The sequence below is a fragment of the Grampus griseus genome (assembly GCF_964374135.1).
Source record: "Grampus griseus genome assembly, chromosome: 3".
Lineage (NCBI taxonomy): Eukaryota > Metazoa > Chordata > Mammalia > Artiodactyla > Delphinidae > Grampus > Grampus griseus.
Window position 1 is genome coordinate 131,700,564 of NC_139019.1, and position 21,452 is coordinate 131,722,015.

General features: G+C 42.7%; 1 protein-coding gene across 3 annotated transcripts in view; it reads left to right on the forward strand.

Moving 5' to 3' along the window:
- The window catches only part of SGCD (sarcoglycan delta), a 410,168-nt gene that overhangs the window by 269,894 nt on the left and 118,822 nt on the right, over positions 1-21,452 (forward strand). The window lies entirely within an intron of this gene.

Sequence of the window (21,452 nt, forward strand, 5' to 3'; positions counted from 1 at the left end):
TCACAGTGCCGAGCACAAAACAGTACTCATTCAGTGCTGCTGCTGTTAATACTCATGCTACTATTAATACTAATCCTGCTTTTCCTTCTCTTGCTCTCTATGAGTACCAGTTAAAAGCTCAGACTCTGGAATTAACCCACTATATTTTTAATGCTATCTCTGTCCTTTAATAGCTGTGTGACCTAAAGCAAGTTAGCTAACCTCTCTACATCTGTGTTTTGCTCATCTATAAAATGGGGGTAATAGAAGTATCTACCTTCTGAGACTGGAAGGATTGAATGAAATAATCTATGGAAAGTGGTTCGTAAGTTGGCTAAAAATAGGAAGTGTTCACTAAGTGCTAGATGTTATTAACTTAAATTATTATGTTATTTGTACTTGAACTTATTATTTGCTGTGTACATTATTAGTTGCACCCTGCATCTTCTTTCTTCTCTATTAGTGCTGTCTTCCTTCTGTTCATCACCTCCACCCTCAGTCCATCAGCTTGTCTGGCCTGTCTGTCTGTCTCTCTATCTGATATAATACACATTCATATCTAACTTTCTTGCTAGATGACTCCTAAGTTTCCATCCCCAGGCCTGGCATCTTCCCTGAGTTCTAGGTCTTGCTTTTCATCTAGCTGTTCCACCAGCCTCTCATACTTAGTGGATCTTGAGTGCCTAACATAATAACACACGTGAACATGCACGCACACGCACACACCCCGCACACACACTCACCCTCTACTATCCCACCTGTATTTACCGCTGACTCCCCTATCACTCTTACTGGCCCCATTATGCTTTCCTCTGTCAGTGTCAAAACGTCAGCATCGTTCTGACCGGCATCAGGCTCAGCACAGTCAGAAGATGGCAGTGGCCATCCTGACAGAGCTCAATGGCATGGGAGGGCCGGGTGCAGAGGCAGCGAGCCAGGGGCGGTCTAATCACTGGTCAGGTGCTCACTGGGATGGAACAATTCCTTTGTCTTTCAGGGCCTTGCTTTTTCCTATCTGTAAAATGAGAGCGGTCTAGAGCAGAAGTTTCAAACAATTTTTTAAAACTTAGCAACAGAAACTTTTACAAATAAAATTTCATACCAAACCCCAATCAATAAAATGTATAAAAGAACAGCACTGGGCTTCCCTGGTGGCGCAGCGGTTGAGAGTCCGCCTGCCGATGCAGGGGACACGGGTTCGTGCCCCGGTCCAGGAAGATCCCACATGCCATGGAGCAGCTGGGCCCGTGAGCCATGGCCGCTGAGCCTGCGCATCCGGAGCCTGTGCTCCGCAACGGGAGAGGCCATACCAGTGAGAGGCCTGCGTACCGAAAAAGAAAAAAAAAAAAAAGAACAGCACTGCTCTGGGTTGTGGATGGGGATTTTAAGGCATAAAGGTTAAGCTGTATAGCTTCTTTCTCCCCGCCCCCCCACTCTGTCCTTGGGAGACCTCTTAGAACTTATTTTTAAAACCCCTTAAGTAGATAGTCTTTAAAAGAAAAAAAGGTAAAGTCTACTGACCACTTGCCATGATCCAAGTAGGATGCTTTAGGTGCATTATTGCATTTAGACCTCACCAACACCTTGTGAGGCAGGCACTGTTTTTATCATCCCCATTTTACAGATGACGGAACTGAGCTATGGGGAGAGGTGAGCCATAGTAAAGGGTGAGAGCCAGGATTCCCAGCCAGCTATTTGAATACAGACTGCTTCACATTAAAGCACTATACTTTGCTGCCTCCTCAAATTGGTCCCATTTTTAGATGAGTACACTAAGGCTTGAAAAGGTGAAGAAACTTGCCAAGATCAAGTACCAGTAAGTGGTGGGACTGATGTTCAAATCCTTGCCTATGGGCTCCACCCTTCATGCACATGGCTACACATAAATGTAGTTCTAAGACCTTTGCCAACTCTCACAATGAATGTTTTTCTCTATTATTCGTAGAAATGGCACTTTCTATGTTAGTTCTAAGTTTTGGGGGGAAAAAAATGCAGAAACGTTAAGCTATCCTCTTAGTCAAGAGTCTTTTGCTCTACCAGTTCTAAAATAACTGCCCAGGGGAAAAAGTGATGGTACCTCATGCCGAGATCATTTTGTACAAATGGTGTTTGGCACTTCCCATCAGTCTTTGGGGCTTCGTGAGTCACCTCACTGCTTTACAATCTGACTTTGCAAAGATACAGATATTTTACATGTCCAAACACTGTGGTTTCATCCCAGTGTACAAAACTCTATGATGGTATCAGTTAAGAACTTCCCCCCCTCCCCTATCGTGACAAAAACTAAGGATTGGAAGACGATTGTAGCGTTTGGTCACTTGAAGGCAGGTGGATAATTTTGCTGCTGTTGTTTCTTGTGCTTGTGACATTTCACTTACAGAATGATTTAGGATAAAATCTGTCTCTATCCATCATCAGAAGCATTTGCTTTTTTGTGTAAAAATGTAGAAAGGAAGCATCATAATAAATACCACTGCTGCTACCGATGCTGAAAAGAAGAGGAAATGACCACCCCACAAATCTCACATCAACCTACTCAGTGAAATGAGCCTAGTGTGTTGCAGAAATGAGCTTCCTGTCATCTGGGATTCAGCCATATGGTGTCGAAGGAGAAGTTTAGGCAATTTCATTTTCAGCTTAATGAGAAGTTTGTCTTTTTGAGTCATCAGACTGCTCAAACTCTTGGGAGGTTGGAATCTGGTTGCATATTTCGTGGTGGAATCTAACATAGCTGGGTTTGAATCTTTGCTCAAGCATTTACAATCTGAGTGACCCTATCCAAGTCTATTTTTCTCTTTAAGCTTTAGTTTCTACACGTATAAAACAAAGAGAGAGGAATACAATAAAGAATGGAAGTAAGAATGAATGAAAACAGGAAGAAACATCTGTAAATAAATCAGTAATGTTAGTTGATAGCTGAGTAAGAACATGCAGTAGAAGATAATAATAACCCTAAGGAGATAATGTCTCTTGGAAACAGTTGCTTAACCCATGGGATCAGAACAATTGTTTATACTCCTCTCTGGATAACCACACCCACCTATTCAGTTTTCAGGATAATGACTACCTTGGGCACACTCCAAGGACATTGAATAGTCTGGCTAAAGGACTAGTAGCCATACCTCATAAAAACAGTTCAATTATCTGGAAACTTTTATCCTGGAAAAGATACGGAGGAATCATGTAGGCAGACAGCAGTTGCTGATGTTTCATAATGCACATGTTTCCTGGGGTAAAAAGAGCAGGCAAGAGCTGTGTAGTTGAGTGGTCGAGAGAACAGGTTTAATCTCGGTTTCTGTCATTTGTCAGCCAGTGCCTTGGGATATGTCACTTTCCCTTTCTAGGCTTCCTTCTACTCTGTGACATGGTGTAATAATGCCTGACTCTCTCAGGAGTTCGGAGAAGTAGATGGTACAGTATATGTACCGATTATCAGCACAGTGATTGGTACAAGGTCAGCACTCTACGTGCTGACTGTTGTGTCAGTGATGGTTTTCGCTGTTCCACTTGGACTTCAGGGAACCCATCAAGTTCTAAAATTGTACCTAGCCCTCGTATGTTCATAGAAGAAGGTACTCAGAGATTGGCTTAGGACTTGTAGGAGTGTTCAGATATCAGTTAAGTTTGGACTGGTAGATTTCCTGAACACAGCTAGGGTCAGAAGAGAAAATACCTTTTGAAGATAGGGATTGAAGGCCTGGGTTGAATTCCCAAAATTGTAGGGTCTTTCCTTCCACTCAAAGACAGTGGTTCTCAGAGCATGGTCCTTAAATTAGGAGCATCAGCTATGGTCTACTTGTTCGACATGCAAATTCTCAAGCTCCACCCTAGACCTATTGATCAGAAACTCAGGAGTAGGGCCAGTAAGCTGTAGGTGATTCTGATGTAGGCTAAAGCAGGGGTCTCCAACCCCCGGGCTGCGGACCTCTAGCAGTCCGCAGCCTATTAGGAACCAGGCTGTAGAGCAGGAAGTGAGCGGCGGGCAAGTGAGCCAAGCTTCATCTGCCGCGCCCCATCGCTCGCATTACCCCCTGAACTATCGCCCCCCTCCCCAGTCCGTCTTCCATGAAACCGGTTCCTGGTGCCAAAAAGGTTGGGGACCGCTAGGCTAAAGAACACTGACCTAAGACAGTCACAGCTCAATCATTTTGCCACCACTTTGCTGGTAGCTCTCATTTGAGTTCAGGTTGAGCTTGTTCCACTTTGCTCCAGAAAAGCTACAATATAAATAGAGCAAACACACACTGAGGGTTTATTCTGTGCAGGATGCCGGTCACTTGCCATGAGTAAATGCATTGGATCCACAGCACAATCTTAGAGGAACCTGGCTCATCACCTTGATTTATAGAGGGGCAAACTGGGGCACAGAGTGCTGTGAACTTTGTCCTCAGTTCCGCAGAGGGACACTGGCAGAGTCAGGATCTGAATCCAGGCGGTCTTACCCACTGTGCCTGATGACCTCTGTCACAGTGAGCTTCAACTTCCCTGAACTCCATAGCACGTTGCGTCATACTGAGCGGCAAAGAGAACTGGACCACAGTTGTCCACTTATTCCCCTCGTTTCTGGCTTCTAGAGACGCCGCTCTTCCCACAGTTTTCCCACATCTGTAACTGTTCCTCCACTTCCTTCGCTACCTCTTCTTTCACTTACTCAGGGACGTGGATTCACTCCCGGCACCACATATGGACTTGCCCCTGGGTCAGTCCTTAGTTTTCTTTTTTCACGTTTCTATGGAAAATCCCATACTTACTTACAGTTTCAATAGTTGCCCTTTTCAGGTGACCCTCAAATCTGTATTTGCCTTGAACGGTCTTCTCATTTGTAGTTCCACATTTCCAAAAACCTGGACTTTTCTGCATGGATGTCTCTCCATCACTTTCACGTCATCACTTGCAGCTGAACTTACCAATCGCCCTGTCACACTCCCCACCTCTCCAGCACCTACTTCCCTAACTCTCCACACGGGGCCTCCATGCCCCTAGGCTTCAGGGCCTTGCTTTCATTCAGGTACCAGGCCCTGTCTTTCTTCCCATGGGCATCAATGTCTTTGTCAACCTTAGGTTTTCCATATTACAAAGGTATCTATTTAGGTCTTACACAAGAGAATTTAAGTTTATAGCCAAGCCCGTTCATTTAATAACCAAAAAGGTGTAAAATTAGCATGCAGGATGAGGCATGGTATAGTTTAACTTTAATTACAGAACAAAGGTATTAAGTACCAGTCAGCAGTGGCCTTTAAAAAGCAGCAAACGTAGGCAACATAAAAGCCAGTGCATCTAAGAGGCATCTTCATGGAGACGCCAGGGAAAACATAATTTTGATCTTCATTAGTGACCAGTTTCATTGAACAATGAATTGGACATTATAGCCCCTATAAACAAAGCATAATTATAAAATGTTATTCTGATTGTTAATTAGGTCTCTTTATACTCTAGATTAGTTTTTTAAAATATGTCCTCTAGATGCCACTTGATGTTAATTATCCAAGTTACATTACTATCAATTGAAAAACATTTTAAATTAAATCTAAAGCCATTTAAATTAACATAAGATTTATAGAAATTTAAATGTGGTCTGATGCATTTAGCCTTTTGAATTAGTTTTTGATGAAACCCTGTACTGCAGCCTGGTAATTGATAATTATGATGAAAAGAGTAGGGTGTTCTTAGTAGTGTTTATTCATTAAATATATGTGTGTGTGTGTGTGTGTGTGTGTATACACAAACACACACACACACACAAATGCACATGTACATTTATATATAAGATATCTTTACTGTTATTGGAGTCATGGAGATATAGAGATGAAGTGGTTAATGTTCCTACTCTTTCAGGGAGGTATCTTATCAGGGAGATGAAACACACATGCCAATATGTGAGAGCCCAAGCAGAAAACAAGCTTCTTAGAAGGATAGAAGCAAAGGGACTCCAGAATTACAGATTCTAGATGTAGTAGGGTGGTATCCCAGAGAGAATTTTGAAAGCTTTGTAAATGAAGGGAGTATTTGAACTAGGTCTTGAGTATGGATTGGGGGAAAAAAACACATGAGAGTGCTTTCTTGGCAAATGGAATAGCACTTGTTTATCTGTCAGGACTCATTTGGTTGTGATTTCTGTGAATCCAACTCAAAGCCAGAGGCGGGGAGATTTATTGCCTTGTGTGGTAGAAAAGTTCAGTGGTAGCCAGCTTCAGGCTAGATTCAGTGGCTCGAATAACGTGACCAAAATTCAGTCTCTGTCTTTCTCTTACCATCTCTTAGCTCTGTTTTCCAGTCTTGTATTTGGTCATCACCTCTGCTGGTGAACAGGAGGAGGGCTTACCTTCCGAATATAAATCCAACAAAGTCCTTGTTTTTACTCTGACTGGACTGACTTGGGCCATATGCCCATCCTTGAATGAGTCATCATGACCCGGATGATGGAATCTGCTGGTTAGCATGGCCTGGTTCATATTCCACTGCTGGAGCTACGGTGGGAAATGCCTGGGAGTGAGATAAAGAAGGGGTCAGTTCTCAAAAGGAAAACTGCGGTGGTGTTACTGGGAGGGGGACTGGGTGCTGGGCAAAGAAAAATAGCAGATATTCATGATATTTTTATTATAATAATCAAAGGCACCATCATGAAAACTCATGACTGTTGTACATTCAACAGTGGAACCCAGGCATTACGAAGGGTGTCCATGGAAGATACTCTGTGAGCTCTGTCCCCCTTGCTTGCTTAGCCCCAGATACCCTGGCTTCCTTGCTTCATCCCCAAGCATGTTTTCACCACCCATCGTTAGTACTTACGCTTCCCTCTGCATGGAATCCTCTTTCACAGTCTATGCATAAAGGATCTCTTTCTTTATGGCTTGAATATCACTTCATCAAAGAGGTATTCTTAGATTCCCTTTAAAAAATAGCATGTTCCTGCTATCAAGTCTATACCAGGCGTTGGCAGAGTATGGCCTGTGGGCCAAATCACACCACTACCACTGCTTGGTTTTGTAAATAATGTTGGACTGGAACACAGCCAGGCTCACGTGTATTGTCTGTGGTTGCTTTCACACTACAACAGCAGAGTTTAGTAGTTGAGACAGATCGTGTGGCCCACGAAGCCTAAAATATTTATTATTTGGCACTTTACAGGAAGTGTTTGTTGATTCCTGGGCTGTACTTTTACCTGCTTTATTCCTCTTCAGAGCAATTACCACAACATGACATAGCATGTTGTGTATATATGTGTTTATTTTCATCCTGTCCACCTCATTAAAATGTAAACTTCATGACAACAGGAACTTTTGTTTTTCAGAGTCTAGAATGGTGCCTGGTGCCTAGTAAGTGCTCACTAATATTTGTTGCATGAAAGGATTGAAATTTTTGAACCTTGGAATGTGTGATAACCAATCTGGATAGTACAGAGAAACAGAGGGAGTGAGACCTTGCATCTAAGTTAAGAGATTATTATCATATCTTTGTTGAGGATTCATGAAGTCCTAAACTAGGAAGAGAGAGAGAGAGAACAAATGGGAACGATCATCTTGAAGGAGAACTGATGAATCTTGGCAACTAATTGGACGTGGAAAGTCAAGAGGGAGGGAAGCTGGGATGCTTCTGGTCTTGTGCACCTTGTCAGTCAGACAGCTGTGGCACGGTTAACAGAAATGTATAGGAGCAGCAGCAGGTTTAGGATTGAAGATGAATAGTTCAGTTGTGGAGGCACTGGATCTTGCTACTTGAGCACCTCTCTAAGGGGGAGGCCAAGTGTTTGGTGGGAAATGCCAGCCCAAGAAAAGGCCCACAAGAGATGCCCCACTGAGCAGCTGAGCGGAAGGGTCAGAGAACCATTGACACAGATTGAACAGGTGAACACCAGAGAGGTGATGGCCTAATAGGGCATCCAGGAGCAAGAACTTAGAGAAGCTCTTCAAATAGAGCATCACTGAAACAGCTCCCAGGTCCAGGCCATTTCTTTCTCTGATGGAGGCTCAGGGCTGGCTTACTGGGGCCATGGCTGCCTTGCTGGAGGCATCCTTAGAATTTGAGGGCCTCATCCTGTGTTCTTACACTTGTTCTAATCCGCTCTGCCTTTCTCCACGAGAAGGAACTCAGAAGCTTTCGAATGTGGCATAACTGGGTTCTGCCGTACCTACCAGCTACCTGAAGTTGGCTACGCTACTCAGATCATTTAGTCCATGTATGTGGGTGCTAAATAAACAAACTTTCCCCTTTTCCTGTTTCTTTGCCTCCATCTTTTTCTCTTCTTTCTCCTCCTTTCTGAAGTACCTCATCAGTGAGTAGAAGGAAGCATGAGAGAGGCTACAGGATTATAGTAAAAAGTGGAACATACTTCCTCTTCTGTGATGGTAAAAACTGAATAGTTCAGACATTGCTCCTTGGGAGAGAAGGGCCTACCAACCTAACAGTAACATTTGGGTAACAAATCAGAGGAACCCCGAAACTTGCCAGGGCCCTCCTTCTCTCTGTTATCCTTAGCAGAGATCATCTGCTGGGGATTCAACTATTTACAGAGAACTGCCGGTCCTACAGGTCTTCTGGCATCTCATCCCAAAGTTGGTTTATTATTTATAGGCATACAGGAATACTGTATTAGATCATAAAGATACGTTTCTCATAAATAATGTAGCGAGAAAGCCACATATAAAAGAGTCTCAGATGAACAGTTCCAACCTTAATAAACCAGAGATACTAAATGAGAAAAAGCACAATTTTACAATAGAGATATAATAATGGGGTTTCATCGGAAAGGCTGCTGGAAGTACAACTCTCGTCATTCTCCAAAAAATAAAAAAGAGCCAGTCCCAAAGCCTGGGTGATTCCGCCACCTGGTTTCACGTGTTCACCCACCCACATGCACGGGCATCTTAAGCTGCCTTGGGTCAGCTTTTCCCGCCACGCTTAGGGGTTGATCCCTGATGCGGAAGGAGGATGCATTTGCCGGGCCCCATGCGCTTTTCCCTTGGGCAGGAGGGAGATGTGATTTCATATCAGCGTGATGGATTAATCATTCTGTGTCAACATCTCCCGCTGTCCCAGCAGTGTTGCCTTAGCCAACCTCCCCCGTTGCTGAGCCATTGTCTTCCTCATGTGCATGTGGGGATGGGGAGAGGAGGTAAAAAGGCAGTTGGGGACATTTGTCAGCTTTCTAGTTTGATTGAAGAGTTGGTGAGGTTCACTACTTGGCTGCTTGCAGGAGAACCAATTCCAGCACCTACTAAGGGAGGGCCATGTTTGGTTTTTTGTCTGTGGAACCGAGACGACTTTAATTTCTCTATCAAGCCACAGCTAATATGCTTTCAGGCATCTGTTGGCTTGGTTTTATCCTCAGAGTTGTCTTCTTCCCAGTTAATGCCAAAGACAGAGTATTTTCAGACAAGGAGATAAACTAACTTCTACCAGGCCATCTTCAGTGGCAAGAGGCTTGCCCGAGAGTTTGGCTCTATTGTCTCCTTTCTCATTAATCATATTCACTGTTGTAGAATATTCTTATGCAACCAGAAGTCACCTGAGTTGGATTTTTTTTCTTTCATCCCAGCAGAGGCCAAGTAGAATGTTGGTATTCCACGGTGACACTAGGAATTTAATGAGATGACAGTGTGAATAAGAAACTCTCAGTATGCAGAATAAGGAAGGAAATTAACTTTATTCTCCTCTAAGGAAGGGACTTGAGTTTAATTCTGCTCATTTGAGTGGGAGGAAAGAGCGCAAAACATACTTGTATTGTGCTTTTCCTCCCACCTTGCTCTAAGCTTTACCAGTCTTTGAATCTCAACTGCTTCGGCACCCTGTCTTCCCAAGGAGTAGTGGGGAAAGGTGGCGAGGGTGAATATAAACAAAAGAAATAAGGAGAGACAGAGGAGAAAATATCCAGAACCCTTCAGGACACAAGATAGAAGCAAATGCCTAAGTTTCTTCTTTGAGGGACAGTAGTATCGGACAGCATAATGGTTACCTGGGTAGGGGCTTTGGAGGCAGACCAACTGGATTCCACTTGTGGCTCTAGCGGTACAACCTTAGGCAAGTGCCTAAGTCTTGGAAAGCCTCAAGTTGCTCATCTGCATAATGAGCGTGATAAGAGTACCTACACGATATACGTCAAGTCCTTGGCATGGTGCTAAGCACAGCGTAAGTGCCCAGTGTATTGATGCCTGTTCCTCCTATAAATTCCTATTGAACAGCATTTGTGCAGCTATGACCAATCGAAGTTCAGTGCAGGGGTGGAAGGACACAGCACAAAAGTTCCTTGATCCCAAGTCGGTTATAGTCTAGTTAGGGGTATTAAAGCACATACCCAGTGAAACATGCAATAGCAGCAAAAATGGTTTTTAAAAAGTTAAACAAAAAAAATGTAAGATAACCCTTGGCTGCAGTTTGTGCTGGAGACGGGGGTAGGAGACCACGCTCGTGGAGGTGACCTGCAGAACTCCCCAGAGGAGAAGTCGAGGGGAAGTGTGATGGGTGGGGATGGAGGTAGACTTCGCAGACATGGGGGAGTGAGCACAGCCCCCAGACAGCAGGGTCACGGGAAGCATGAGCCCAGCTCTACGGGACAGAGGAAGTGGGATGAGCCGCCACTGGTTTTTTTCCAGCAAATAAGCACATTTGGATTTAGCTTTGGGGAAGGGCTTGCCATTATCAGCATAGAGTAAACAGGAATTGCTTTCTTCTCCAAAAGCCTGAGTTAAGACAACTTCTCAGGTTTCTGTGAGAGCCTCCCAGGGATTTTCTCCTTTTGGCAGTGTCCTGGACGGGATGTGGCTGCAATGTTCATGGAAATATTTGATAGGATCTTTATTCTGTAAGCCAAAGAGAAAAGTTAAGTAGAGTTGGACACTTAGAAGTTATTTATGATGCAGGAACTTTCACGGGTCAAAGAAGAAAGGAAGTGACTTCAGCAGGAAGGTTCTTGGCATTATCCAAGCCATAGTGTAAGCAGTTCTCACTACAAAAATGACAAAATTACAGAAAGAAATTCAATCGCATTCAGCCAATATTAGTTGAGTGGTTCTTCTGGCCAACTGCTGCGCAGACCAGAGGGACCCCCAGGGCCCCTGTCTTTCTGGAATGAGCAGCCGAGCAAGAAAGACAGATGTTTTAAACATTTACGAGAGAAGAATGTGTCTTATGGGAGAAGTACAAGATGTATAGGAACATAAAATTAGGAGATTTTAACCTAATTTTGCAAGTAAGGAAAATCTTCCTTAAGGAAATGATGATTAAGTTGAGACTGGCAAGATAAATAGGAGTTAATCAAGGAAAAGGGACTTGGAGGGGCTGAGACTGGGGTGGCATCTACAAAATCCTGGGGAGGCATGACCTTTCTGGAAAAGTGTAAAAGTTCAACACAGCCAGAGGGTAGAGGTCAAGGAGCAGAGTGCCCAGACATGAAAAGAGACAGGCTATAAATGTTAATAAATTAACAGTTTATTAAATGCTTACTCTGTACCGACTACTGTTCAAATCTCTTTACGTGTTAGCTCAATTCTCACGATAGCCCTCTGAGATACGTTTTATTATTCTCACTTTACATACGAACAGACTGACAAATAGAGAGGCAAGTTTCCCAAGGTTATGTAGCAAATTAAGTGGCAGAAGAGAGACGCAAACCCAGATAATCAGACTCTAGAGCATATATTTTGTTTTTTTAATAACAACTTTGTTGAGCTATAATTCACATTATCTTACAATTCACCTATTTAAAGTGTGCAATTCATTATTTTGTTATAAAGAGCCTGTGCTTTTAACATATATCACATACATGTAGCTACAAATATACATATACATTTCTATATATGTTTCATATGTATGTATGGTATATGTATTCGTTATGTATGTCGTATATGTGTATATGTTATATGTATACACATTATATAAGTTATACAAAATATAGATGACTATCACAAATACCTGGATACTTATGGAGGGGTGTGTGTGTGTGAATATATTATAAAACCATAATATAGTGTGTACTGTGTATCATACTGAGATATAGATTTAAAAGTAGTGGGGAGACACTGAAGGGCTTCAAACTGGCGAGTGACAAGATCTGATTTGTGATTTACAGGGTGCTGTAAGGACAATCAACCGGTGAGGGGTAGGTTGGACAAATCTGCTAGTCTTGGGACCAAATGCACCCATGAGGTCTATGGTTGGTAGTTTAATCCAAAAAGAAAGTCATGAGCCTGCTCTACAGGGCTTACAGTGCTCACGGACAGTTCCCATTGCTCTTTTTCACTCTCAGCCCGAAGGAAACAGGCTGTGCATATGACAAAGGACAGGATTATGCCGGTTGGAAAGAGCACAGGCACGGCTGATGATGTCTGGACACAGTGCATTTCTTCCCGCTAAATTGCTTGGTGGGAGCCGATCAGAGGTCAGAGCACATTTAAAGTTGTTGTATCCTGGGCTTGTGGAAGAGACTGCATTTAACCAAACAGAGAGCTGATATGCAATTAGTATGCAGGGTGCCTATGAGCTATGGATAAAGGTAATGTGCTTTTCTCCTTTGGCTGTTAAATGCGTCTCAGCTGCCAAAGAAAATGACTTTCCCTCTCGACTTCCTATCTGTCTAGCTGATTGGCTATTGGGGAGTTTTCAGGCTCCAGTGCTTCAACTCTATGTTTAATGAGGGCATCCTTGCATGATCAAGTTCCTCTGGCCTAACTCTTTCTCCCAGGACTCTGAAAATATGTCTCTCCTTAGCGTATTCTGATCAAAGATTTCTAGTGAACCAATGGAAGGTGCCAGGGCATTGGATTTTTAAGGCATGGTCTCTACCTGCCTTTGGGAACTTATGCTGGAGGATGAGATGTGAGAAATGCACCAGAGAAATGTACCCTAAAAGTGCCCAGAGCATTGGGGGCACAGAAATTCCAAAGAAAGGCCTTCACTGAGAAGTGGAGATTTGAGTTAGCCCTTGAAGGATTTCACTGGATGAAGTTAGGAAAGGCAGGAGAAGTGCTTCCTGCTGGAAGAAGATAACATAGAAGACCACTGTTACTCTTGTGGTCCAGCCTGGTAACTGAACACGAGTTCAAAACCTTCGTCCTTTTTTTTTTTTCTTAGATTCCATATATATGTGTTAGCATATGGTATTTGTTTTTCTCTTTCTGACTTACTTCACTCTGTATGACAGACTCTAGGGCCATCCACCTCACTACAAATAACTCAGTTTTGTTTCTTTTTATGGCTGAGTAATATTCCATTGTATATATGTGCCACATCTTCTTTATCCATTCATCTGTTGATGGACACTTAGGTTGCTTCCATGACCACCTAGTTGGGTGGGATAGGGAGGGTGGGAGGGAGGGAGACGTGAGAGGGAAGAGATATGGGAACATATGTATATGTATAACTGATTCAGTTTGTTATAAAGCAGAAACTAACACACCATTGTAAAGCAATTATACTCCAATAAAGATGTTAAAAAAATAAATAAATAAATAAAACCTTCGTCCTGTCACCTGAACAATGGAGGGATAAAAAATGAACCGTGTGGGCTTCCCTGGTGGCGCAGTGGTTGAGAGTCCGCCTGCCAATGCAGGGGACACGGGTTCGTGCCCCAGTCCGTGAAGATCCCCCATGCCACGGAGCGGCTGCGCCCGTGAGCCATGGCCGCTGAGCCTGTGCGTCCGGAGCCTGTGCTCCACAACGGGAGAGGCCACAACAGTGAGAGGCCCACGTACCGCAAAAAAAAAAAAAGAACTGTGGGAGAGCAGCTGAACTGACTGGTGTTTAAGACAATTCCTTTCCTCGTTCTGTCTCCATCTTTGTCCTGCTCTCCCTTCCTTCTTTCCTTCCGTGATTCTCAGACAGAACAATTATATCAGTGAGTCTGGGGGAATGTCTGTGCTACCACAAATCACAGGTGGGCTAATGCACAAGGGCTCATGAAATCCTAGAAAACTGAATGTATAGTCACCCTCTGCATAGTAGTACTGAGTTAGATCTGAATATTTGCTGGCATCTTATTTGATTGTCTGAACCATCCTTAAAGGTACTTAGGATGGAGAGGAAAAAAAAAAAAAAAGAAAGAGATTAAGAAGAGATTGAAGCCTATGGAGGTAAAACAGCTTGCCTAAAGTTTCTCAGCTAGTGTGTGCTTCTGCCCTGAGGTCAGACCTTGACTCAGGTGAGATACAGTCACCCACACCTCACAATAACAGTGGTTAGACCCTGCCGTGAGTATGACCCTCCCCCAAGCACCTCTGTGGGTGATGCAGAAAGTTCTGAGAGAGGGACTGTGATCTCTGAACACTTGCCTGGTACTCATGTTGGATGGTCATCCGAAAGCAAGCGTTCTTCTCCTTTTTTCTGCCATGGAGGCTTTTGTCGGGCTGCTGAAGATCTCCTCTCAGAACTGTATTTTTAACCCATTATACAAGATGCCCAAGATTACCAAACAAAGCCAATATTAGATAGGTATCAACATCTAAAAAACAATTGTTGCACGTGTTATGTGCAATCTCTGTGTTAAGTTGGGGATTCAGGTGGAATGTAACAAGTATAAGACATGACTCCAAACTCTGAGGTGTGTCTATATCATTTCATGTTTAATATCATGGAACAGATGAAAGGGCCCCCTTTTTCACATGGAGCTAGCTCTGTGGTTAAATTCTGAGGATGGGGTTAGCTTGGAGCTGTTAGGATGAGGATGTTACAGTGCACTGGGACCAGATAACGGTTCTCAACAGGGATGATTCTGCCCCCCAGTGGAAATGTATACAAATGTCTACAGATATCTTTGATTGTCACAACTAGAAGTGAAGGGGGTGGGGGCCCTGCTACTGGCACATAATGGCTAGAGGACAGGGATACTGCTCACCATCCTACAATGCACAAGACAGCTCCCACAACAAAGAATTACCTGGCCCAGATGTTAATAATACCAAATTTGAGAAGCCATGGACCAGAGGGAAGGTGTACAGAACACTGAGTGAAGTCCCTCTATAAATAAACTCGAGGGTCTCTTGTTCTCTGCCCTTCATCCCCTCAGAAGGTTGCATGTCCTTCTTTCTGATTTCTCAAGGTTGTCGATTCCGTTCTTTCCCCCTCTGTAGTGCCTGACGTCAGGCCACACACACAGCAGGTACACAGTGAATGTCAGTCACTGGTTAAGGGTGACCCTGCTGTCTCTCCAGCCTGGGGCTTGACCCTAAAGTAGTGGCAGAAGCAAAGAATTCAAGGTGACAGCTCTGCAGGAGATGGCTGTTTGGAGTGGGGAAAACAGAAGTGACATGAGTAGAGGTTTGAATCTCTGCCTCCCATTTGGAGCAGCGTGATGCCCTACTTTTGTCCATGAAGTAAGGAATGTAGCAGCCTGGGCAAGACATTTCTCATGGGAAGTTCATTACTTCTCGATACAGCATATATTATACCTGTTGTATAGGATGGATATCCATTCCCTTATTTATATAATCTTATAGTTGAGATAGACCTAAAAAGGCATTCATGACTTTACTGACATGTTAAGGACCTCATATGCATTTAGCTCCGCTTTATATCTTTTACATTTATTAAATCACTTGTTTGTGACGCTTCCCCCCAAGTCCCTTTCCATTGAGAACGAGTATTGTTTCCTCAGTACAAAAATCTTCTCTTATCGGAGCAAAAGATAGGCTGCACCTGTCATCCCAGGCATTTAAAATGGCAAATGCTAAGTTGTATATTAGATGCATGCCTTGAAGACTACTACAGTAGCACTCATAACAGCTCATAGTTGGATCTGTTTCTTTATAATTCTGAGATGTGCTGAAATTGGTAGCATTTTCTTTTCTTCCGTTAGGGCTGATTTGGCCCAATCTTGAAGTTATGATCAATCGCCTGGTGGGAGGGTGGTTTCTGTGGGGTCCCTGGGTCTCTGAAAGTTCTTTGCTCTAATGGATTAGGGGGGATGCCAGTGTCATCCATTTAGTGAGCCTCCTCCTTGAGCTGTTTCCATTTGTCATGAAAATCTGGAAGGAGTTTTTGCATTGCCTGAGTAAGAAGATTCAGAAAAATGAGACTGGGCTTATTGATTTATTAGTGTCCAGTGTCCCTAAAATTGGACCTTGGGTTGGGACTTTTTGAGAGCTATAAAAATGTATAGAGCGAGTTTAGCAGACCTAGATGGCAGTCTTGCCGTTCGTCTTACATATTTAGCTTACTTATCTGACTTTAATGGGACCTACTTATATAAGGGGCAGTTTTTAAAGACTAAAAGTGGGACTTCCCTGGTGGCGCAGTGATTGGGAATCCGCCTGCCAATGCAGGGGACACGGGTTCCATCCCTGGTCCAGGAAGATCCTGCACCAATATTCAAACACATTAACCAGAACTATGCTACAACATACAATAGAAAAAGAAAAAAAAAAAAAACCTGAACAATGAGTTAAAAGACCCAACTTGTAGTATCCACACTACTATAAATTAAAGCTGTATTTCTGCTTGGTAAAGTATAGAAGCAAAATGTGCAATATGGAAAGACTATATCCCTTCACCTACAAAGATGAAGTGTCAAGAGCCCAGAGTGGCTTGGCTCAGTTATCGAAATGTAGGGTTTGAAATTCCTTGTACCTTAAAGATCTGAAGGGCATCTCTTGGGAATGTCTTTAGTCAACTTCAGTAGCCCATTGACAACTTCTCATTTAGAGCATATATTTATTAATGGACAGAAGTTCCAATATCCATCTTCCATTACTGATGAGTACTGGGACTAGGGTTCACTTGTAAAATAAGAGATAGTAAAGAAATCATTAGAATTAGGTATCCTTGAGAGCTTAAAGCTGATACTCATTTGATTTGAAAGCATCGCCATGACAGATTTTGTCTTTTCCTTCTGCCGTTCTGATCGCCAAACCACAGACAGGAAATACCCAGAACATTTTAAGGTCATTGCTCAATGAGGGAGCTGCATGTAGGTACCACATCTGACTCAGGGGGGAGGTAGAGGGAGGAGATGGATGTCCTTGTGAGTGAACCACAGGATAGGTTTTAAGTGAGAATCCCCAGAACACAGCTTCCTGACCTCAGTCAGATTTCAGTATTAAGTCGTGCTGCCCCCGCTTACTTGCGGTGGGATCCTAAGCAAGTCAGCAACCTGACTGAGCCTTTTGTGCCTAATGGAAGCATCAGTACTGCTTTCCTAGATAATCATGTTGGGAATTAAATAAGACCTACATGTAGAGCTTACCACAGTTCCTCAGATATACTAAGTTCTCAATAAATTGACTATATTTCAGCATTTTAAACATTAATTTCCTCTCTCAAAACCTCAGTTTCCTCATCTGCAGATGGAGATGATAACAGTGCCTAACTTGGGCTGTTAACAATGATTGAACTACATAATACACTAAATGTGCCTGGATTCAGGTAAGAGTCAATCATTGTTCTCGTTAGAACCTTGAATGTTTCCTATAAGCCAACAGTTACATATTTAAAATACTCGTGCAAAATAATATGTAAAAAAGAAAAATTCTAACTGCCCAACAGCATATCAAGCAGCATAGACTTCAGCAGTAAAAGCCAAAGTAATGCTGATAAAAAAAAGAATTCTAGCAAAGAAACACAAGAATGGTACTCTCTGCCTAGTGAGTCCACATAATGCAAAAAATTGGGCCAAACATGATATCATATGGGATCCAAGGATAGCTGAAAACATTTGGGGCATAATAAGGAGAGAGTAAAAAGGAAGAGAGCGGTAGGACCACAGAAGAGTGAGTTCATGCTTTGGAAGAATATTTTCGCAAGGTTATCCAGCCACCTATAGAGGGCAATAGAAAGAAGTCCACTGGGAAAATCAGTAAGGCCAGAATCATAAAATTCTTTTCTGCATTTTGGGCATATCATCAAATATAAACAAGCTGATTGGCCCATATAAGTAAACCATCACTGTTTATTTCTTCAATTCCATGGGATGATGAGAGAACAGCTACAAGAATGCAAAGATATAGGAATCTAGGCCAGGACTCTTTTTTTCTGTAAAGGCCCAGCTAGCAAATATTTTAGGTCTGTGGACCATGGGATCCCTGTCACAGCTATTCAACTCTGCCATTGTAGTGGGTGAAACCTGATAGCAAATACTAATGCCAAAGACTGAAAAATCTGTCTGTAGACTGAGAGGTATGGAAGCTTTGGCTTGTTCAACACGGAATCTCAGCAGTTTCGCCGTTCCTCATACACAGTAAATGGTGGACAGATGGACCAATGGACGCTCCAACCCACAAACGGACAGGCAAATTGACTGTGGCAGTGGCTTTATGTCTGTTTCTAAACAAGAGTACCGTCATCATCACAGTTAGCATTTATTGCATTCTTACTGTGCGCCAGGCCCTGTTCTGAGTGCTATACCTGTGTTAATTCATTGAATCTCTACAGCAATCTGGGAGGTAGATATCATCATAGCCATCAGGTATCTGTAGTATGATATAGTCCTGGGCTTGTCAGATGCTTGACCTTAAATGAGTCACTTACGTTCATCTCCTCTGCTCCTTACAAATGGGTGTTTATAAGAATTTAAAAATATATGTGAAAATCCCCATAAAGTGATATTCAGGGATTAGGCCATTGTTGTTTCAGTCCAGCTCTGGTATGTATGAACAGGCTGAGATGGTGCAGGATAGGAAGGCTCGACCCTAGGTGAGTATTGGCTTAGTTGGCTGAGGATACATTGGAAAATAGGGCAAATTGTTGGGTCTGTAGATATTATTACTATTGCTCACCGTTATTATTTCTGGTACCTAGGACATTGCCTAGCCCACCTCAGGCACTAAATAAATACTGACTGAGGGAAGAAATGAAGGTATAAACAAACAGAGGAAAAACGAAAAGAAAAATTCACCTGCACCAGCCCAAAAAGGGTACTCTGTCCATAAGATATTCCGGTGTTAATGGGTTCTCCCAGAGACTGGGATATAGATCATAATATAAAATGATGGGAAATGTCTGATCTATTTACTATTGCCTTGAAAGCTGAAACATTTTCATAATGCATCAGAAAGGCATTTTTCAGGACAACTTGGTAATTCATCTTTATCTCCTTGTATATGCAGTGCATTCCATTTAAAAAGAGATAATAATGTATTTACTTTAAAGCATATAGATTTACAGCCTGGGATAAAATATATTCATAGGTAGTATACCTTAATACTGTTTAGATAAAAAGAAGAATCAGCTGGCATCAGATTAGTATTGATTAACTGTCATTTGATTGACAAAGCAGTGCACAGTACACTTAGCAAATACCCAGATCGAGCTCTAAAGCTCTACAGATTTGGGTTTTGTCACTTGCTTTTTTTTTTTTTTTCTTCCCTTCTTTAAAAGAAAATCAGTTGAACATCCAAGAACATACTCTTTGGAACTGACTAATTTAGACCTCATAGACGCTGTTTCTTATCTTACTGTGTGACATTGGCACTGTTTATAGGAGTAGAGGAAGAAGCTATAAAAAACTCACAAAATGCACTGGCTCCTGGCTTGTTAAATAGAGAGAGACGCTAAATGCCCTCAAAGGCATCTTACACCAAGTCACACCAGAAGGACACTTTTCGAGCACACTGGCTTTCACAACTCTTGTCTGGTAGTGAAAATTGACTGACTTTGTTGCCCTGTGATTTTCCATTTTGTATTGAGCAGGTGTTTGAAGTGGAGTCGTACAGGAATAATGATCTCTCTCCAAAGACGGACTTGTTTGTGGGCCTCAGAGAATAGTTCTTCTCCTTGCTTTAGTGATGTGGCTTGTTAGGGACAATCATGACATTGACTCCCCCACCCCACGAGGAAAATTACACATTATTCAGGGTGCTTCCAATTGTGACAGAAAACAAAATTAATCAGGCTTAAAATATTTTTTTTTTTAAATACAAAAGATAGGAATGTGCTCACTCAGTAGATAGTTAAAAATTTCAGGTAAGACAGACTCTGGTGCCTTTAGCATCTCTCCCCCTGCACAGGTTTCCTTCAGGCAACTCCTTAGTGGACCTCATCTCAGAAAGAAAGAGACGGGAACACCGTTGTCTAGGCAGCCATAGCAACCCTTGAAAAGAACGGATTGGCCCTACTTAGGTCACACTCTCTTAGAGCAAACTCTCTTTCTGGGGAATCAGATATTCTGATTGGTCAGCCTGGATCACGTTCCCTTCTGTATGTTTGGAGGTGGTGGGGAGGGACATGTGATTATCAGCCCTAGCTGGTTTCCCCAAAGCAAATAATTGCTCTGATATCAAAAGGAAAGTGAGGGAATGTTAAACAGAGTAAGACATTGTCACCATTCAACCCTTCCCTTGCTCATTGGCACATGTGGTGTCTTCTTTTGAAGTTCCTTCTCCAGACTTCGTTTGTTGCTAAGTCTTGAAGATTTGCAGTGATGAACACAGTTGAAGAAGAAACTCCATTTTTTTTTTACTGCCCTTTTTTCCATAGTTATATTCCCTAATCCAAGTTGAATACCAATCCAGGTTTTGATGCCTGTTATGAAACACTGGAGGCAAAGGGAAATGGGAACTCAAGACTATTATAGTTGCCATGGCTTGGGTTTAATGTCAAAAAGGAAAGGAAAGGGAAAACCTCCACTTTCATTTACTGAAGAATTGGCTACTCAGTTGTATTTTCTCTTTGAAGATGCCAAGCTCACTTAAGGCTGCTTACCCACTTTCAGTCAAGTATTATGAGATCAGCAGGGAAACTTCTAGAATGCCAGTTTTCCCTCTGCCCCTTGGGGCCACATGACCGCTTTTTTCTGTGCTCTGCTTTGTCACATTTTCTCATTGAGATGCTACTTCTTGTGCACCTTTCAACATGGCTGCCAGCCCCAAATCTATGTTTGATGGTTAAAAATGTGGGCTGGGAGATTAGTTTGTTTGAGTTCTTCTCCCAGCTCTATTACTAAGTAGCTTTGTAACAGTGCATAAGTTATTACTGAACCTGCCTGTATTTCCCAACTCATAGGATTGCCAGGAAGATGAAAAAGACTATGTCCATAAAAGCACTTAGCATGATTCTAAATTCTCAGTAAATGTTGGTTGTCATTGTCTTGTGTCTGTCACTCACCGACATTGCCCTCTCTGTTGCTTAGTTTCAGTTCTCAAGCTAGCATCTGAGTAGCCAGGTGTAGCCAGGTAGCATTTTGAAGAGGACCACCTAGATGACCCTTCAGCAGAGAAGTGGCTATGAGTAGGATGTGGCTAACCGAACATTACTACTCTGGGGTGGTCTGTTCCTGCAGGAGGAGATCTGGGGAGTATGACTCTTAATCACCAAACTCACGATGGAAGGCATAACAGGTTCAGCAAGGAGTTAAGAACATGGGCTCTGACCATGTTTGTCTGAATTCAGATTCTGGTCGCCACACTCGCCCTCTGCGAACCCTTTCTGCACTTCAGTTTTGTCATCTAAAAATAGGGAGGTGATATCGTGTACCTCATAGGGGTACAGTGAGAGTTAAATGAGTCAATCCAAGTGAAGTGCTTGGAAAAGTGCCTGGCAAAGAGTAAGCACTT